Genomic DNA, 5,105 nt, shown 5'->3' with positions numbered 1-5,105 from the left:
GGTGAAGGATAATGAGGGGGTTAATCACATTGTCCATATTGGGGCAATGACTTGTGTATGTAGACAGTGGGAAATATCTGGTCTTCCATGCAAGCATGCTGTGGCTGCAATTTCTCACAGTAGGTTAAACATAGAAGATTTTGTCCACCCCTACTATTCTAAGGCAACTTACTTGAGAGCCAATGGTGGAATGATACATCCCATCTTACACCATAGCATGTGGACACTTATACCTGGGGACCCTTTACAACCCCCACCACTGAAAAGATTGCCAGGAAGGCCAAGGACTTCAAGAAAGAGGGCTGCTCATGAGCCACCAGCTGGAACAAGTCAGACCAAAAGGTCTAGTACCTTGAGATGCAAATGGTGCATGCAATTTGAACACAACAAGAGAACTTGCCAAAGAGGTCCAGTCAGGGGTGAAGCATCTACTGCTGGTAGGAGCAGTGGCACATCCAGTGGTAGAGGCAGTGGCAAAACTGATGGCACATCCAGTGGTAGAGGCAGTGCCAAAACTGCTGGTAGGGGCAGTGGCAGATCTGTGAGTAGGGGCAGAGGTAGAGACAATTCAAGTGGGAGAGGTAGTTCAGCTAAGAGGGGCAATGCAAGTGGTAGAGGCAACTCAAGTGGGAGGGACAGTTCAGCTGGGAGGGACAGTTCAGCTGGGAGGGGAAATACAACTACAAGAGGAAGTTCAGCTGGGAAGGGAAATTCAAGTGGAAGAGGCAAGGGCAAGGCCAACCATGCACAAGTGAGAGGCAAGGGCAAGGCCAACCATGCACAAGTGAGTTTTTTGTATTTGTTTTGCCTTTTCATTTGTGATTTTTATTTGTTTTCTATCAATTTATGATATTGATATGCATATTTATTACCTTACTTTGGTTTTCAATTTAGGATATTCCAAGAGGGACCCCCCCAATGCCTGCTGAATGTGTGACACAGGTCACACAACATCATGTTAGTTATGAACTTACTTATGAAGTTACAATGAAATTAGCTAAGTTGTTGATATTTGTTTGTTTGTGACACAGGTCAGACAACATCAATTTATTTGTTTGTTTGTTTGTTTGACTTTTTTTGCAGATGACTTAGCTAAGTTGTTGATATTTTGGGTACAAGGATTAACATAGGTTGAAGGTATAAAATATATGTTGCTTGACTGTATAGTTAGTGAGGATCATGTTCCACTTTTTTGTATTTTTGTAGTGGACATGCAATGCTAAGAATAGCAATATGATGATGTGGCCATTTTTGTTTTTTTGTAGTGGCCATGAAGTATTTTATAACTGATGATGTAACTGAACATATCTAATAGGAATGATGTAAGTAAACTACTTGAACATATTTTACAACAATCATGATGTAATTAAACAGGTGCATATTTATGGAATGGTTTTACTTGTTGTTTAGATTATGTTTACAGGTCATTATGTTATTCAAATGAGATGTGCATATTTACATAATGCTGAAATAACTTCATCATATTTATATATGGTCCATTACAAAACATATTGCATTACAAACATAAGGTCTATTACCAAATATTACAAAACCTTACATAAGGGCCATTACAAAAGGGCCATTACAGGGCCATTACAAAACAGTATTACAGGGCCATTACAAAACAGTAGGTGAATCATTACCATTACATTTTTAGAGCAACCATTAGGGAAATCAAACACATCACAAAATTCATGATCATTATCATCTTTATAAACCCCATGTTTGCTTCAAGTACTTGCATCCTTGTTTGCATAGCCCCCATTTGGTTCATTAAATTCGTTGCAGGACTTTCTTCTTCATAGGATAAAGTGTGTCTGTTAACAGTTGTTTGAGTGTCTTCCATCATCATTTCTCCTCCAATAGATGAGTTTACTGGTTTGCACCACTCCCAGAATCCGCATTTCCCATTTGGGCATAAGTAATACAATTTGCCTCTGTTTTTTTCAGATTCAGTGACTTTAATTGTTGCTTTGCTCCCACAGTAACAGATCTTGCTTCTATATTTCATCACCCCTCCTCCATTACTTGATGATGATATATCCATCCAGTGAACCTACATTCATGAAATGTGAGAGTTTTAATGCATTTTCAGGACATATATTGATGGGACATACCTGTGTTTGTGTTTCATTTCTCAATAATGGATCATAGTTATAATGCATTTTCAGGACATATATTCATGGGACATACTTGTGTTTGTGCTTCATTTCTCAATAATGGATCATAGTTATAATGCATTTTCAGATGCAATTTTTTTTTTTTTTAAATAGTTAATGTGGCTGGGAACATATGTGTTGTGCTTGTGCTTCATTTCTCAATAATGGGCATAGTTATAATGCATTTTCATATGCAATTTTTTTTTTTTAAATAGTTATTGTGACTGGGAACATACCTGTGTTTGTGCTTGGCCCTTTCTTCTTTTTGTTGTTCTTTAGTTTTGGTTGCCTCTCTAAATTTTTCTCTTCCACTTGGATTTACTGAAGTGAAGCTGGAGAGACCATTTGCTATATATAGATGGGTTGAGGGTATTATGGGCATTTTATTGTTTACATTTGATGACATAGGCAGGGTCTGTTAGGGGTTTAAACGGCTGTCAACTTTTGGGGGAAACTTGACAATGTCAGGTAAAGTAGGGGGTGTTACTGTAATTATTCAAACCACAGGGGAGGTCCCTGTATTTGTCAGAAACCTCAGGGGAGGTAAATGTAATTTACCCAATTTTCTTCTATTTAGAAGTAACAATACAATAAGAAACGATAATGTTAATGATAATAGTGAGTTTTGGTAGGGTGGTTTGGAATTTTATAATGATAAAAATAAGAGAAAACAGTTGGGAAAAAATATAAAGAATATGTATATGTGATTAAGGTGTACCATTAAAAAAAAGTATTTTATTTTATGATTTGGGGTTGTTTGGGATGATATAAATAAGTATACCTTTTGACTTTTTATGAAATATGGGTTGGGTTTGGGTTGGGTTTGAAGTGATGTGTTAGAGAAATGATGTGACTTAAATAAGATGATGTGACTTAAATAAGATAATGACTTTTTGATTTTTTTCCAACATGTCAAACCAAGCCTATGTGTTGTCCTTATTAGTAAATTTATATTAGAGTATAATAGAAATTAAAATTTTAAAATTTTAATTAGACCTATTTAATGATTTTTGGCTGTAAATAAAATCTCCCAAAATTACAGTATAGTGGACCCAAAAAAAAATGATGAAATGCAAGTGAAAAGTCCGGTTGGTTTAGGCCTTGTTTGTCCTAACTTAAAAAAATTCAAAAGTTAAAAAGTCAAAAAGTCACTATCCTATTTAAGTCACATCATGTTATTTAAGTTATATTACATCTCTATCAGATCACTTCAAACACAACCCATACACATCTCATATTTCATAAAAAGTCAAAAAATACACTTATTTAGAACATCTCAAATAACCCCTTAGTTTTAGAATTATGATTTGAGTGTAGAATTGCATTTTGAATTTTGAATTATGATTTGAAAAGATAAATTTTATTTGGTTATGAGTTTTGAAAATAATTTTGGATTATTTATTAATTTTTTTATTTATTATTGATGTATGTATAAAATGAAAGAAAATGTAAAATGAGAGATGAAAGAGAAAAAATAATTGATTAATTGATTAATAATAAATAAATAAATAAAAAGAAGAGAAAAATTTTGAAAATAATTTTAAGTTATATTTTAAAAATATATTTAGTTAATATGTTATATTCACATCATAATCTAAAAACAAAATTAAGTTTTAAGAAATAAACTAAACACTAACTATATGTTATACTCCTCTATATATTTGGTCAAGTTTAGCAACTCAAAAATAATCTATCGTTTTAACTTTTTATTTTTTTTCATCACATCACTTTCTTACTTTTCTGTATATTTTTTTATAAAAAAATAAAAAATATACTTATTTAAATCACTTTAAATAACCTGTAAAAGAAAAATTCTATCTCGTTACAATGTAACTTCCCCTTATATATATCCCAAATTGAATTGACCTCGGAGTTTTCCCGATTTGAAGGCAATGTCAAATCTCTCATGCAATGTCTAATAAGTAATGATCACAAAGATTATGGGAATCCTCAAAACCATTGGTCTTGTTTGACGTTTGTAATATTTAAAAGTTGTTGTTTCTCAAAACCCATTGGTCTTGTTTGACGTTGGTAATATTTAAAAGTTGTTCTTTCTGTCATGCAATGTCTAATAAGTATTGATCACAAAGATTATGGGAATCCTCAAAACCCATTTGTCTTGTTTGACGTTTGTAATATTTAAAAATTGTTCTTTCATGCCATGTCTAATGAGGAGCGACGGAGTTTAAAAATTAAATTATAAATAATATTTATTAATTATAATTTTTTTTATAATCAAAGATAATAAATTTTTTAAAATTAATATTAAGTATGAAAAATTAAGTAAATTGTTACAAAAATATTTTATATAAAATTTTATAATTAATTTTGAATAAAATCAAAAAAAAAATATTACGTATAACTAGTGTATCCTGAATAATGTAAAAAAGTCAAATATTTAAGTCATAAAATAAATTATGTAATAGTAAGATAAATCAAATTTTTATAAAATTTGAGTAAAAATTTTATATAATAATGATATTACGTCATTATTGACATATGATATCGCTAACTAATAATAAAGCAGCATATGAAGGGTGAACTTCACATGTTAATATAACTAACACTCTAATAATTTTTACATATATACAGTGAGATTAATTATATTTGTATATCAATAATTATGGATATTACCTTTATATTGAGATTTTTTCACAAAATTTTCATACATAAAAATATAATTTGTTGTAATCGCTTTTATTTTCAATAAAAAAATAACTATTATTTTCATAAATTTAAAAATACTTTTAATATTTTATTCTAAATATTATTTTTATTTAAAATTTTATTTATGTACATACATAAAAAAAAAAATGAAAAATTCGGGGGCACGTGATCCCTAGTTTCCATGTTGATCCACCACTACTAATAAGTAAGAATAATACTTAGACCTCGTTTGGAAATATGCCAATTTAGTAATTTTTTGGTTATTTGACTAAAATATGA

The 5,105-nt window shown here is 30.9% G+C and overlaps 2 long non-coding RNA genes across 2 annotated transcripts; one reads left to right on the top strand and one right to left on the bottom strand.

Annotated features, from left to right (window-relative positions):
• The first annotated feature begins 695 nt into the window (after positions 1 to 695).
• Positions 696 to 1,414, top strand: LOC114256941 (uncharacterized). Its single transcript, XR_014365702.1, has 3 exons — positions 696 to 784; positions 895 to 957; positions 1,084 to 1,414. It is a non-coding gene; the product is annotated as an uncharacterized LOC114256941 (long non-coding RNA).
• Positions 1,415 to 1,462: 48 nt separating this feature from the next.
• On the bottom strand, positions 1,463 to 2,720 carry LOC145823415 (uncharacterized). Its single transcript, XR_014365701.1, has 2 exons — positions 2,396 to 2,720; positions 1,463 to 2,056 (listed from the first exon to the last, which is right to left on the bottom strand). It is a non-coding gene; the product is annotated as an uncharacterized LOC145823415 (long non-coding RNA).
• Between the last annotated feature and the right edge of the window lie 2,385 nt (positions 2,721 to 5,105).

Source organism: Camellia sinensis, chromosome 4 (assembly GCF_055761805.1).
Source record: "Camellia sinensis isolate YWXY chromosome 4, ASM5576180v1, whole genome shotgun sequence".
NCBI classification, from domain to species: Eukaryota; Viridiplantae; Streptophyta; class Magnoliopsida; order Ericales; family Theaceae; genus Camellia; species Camellia sinensis.
This window is presented reverse-complemented; position numbering and strand designations above follow the sequence as displayed.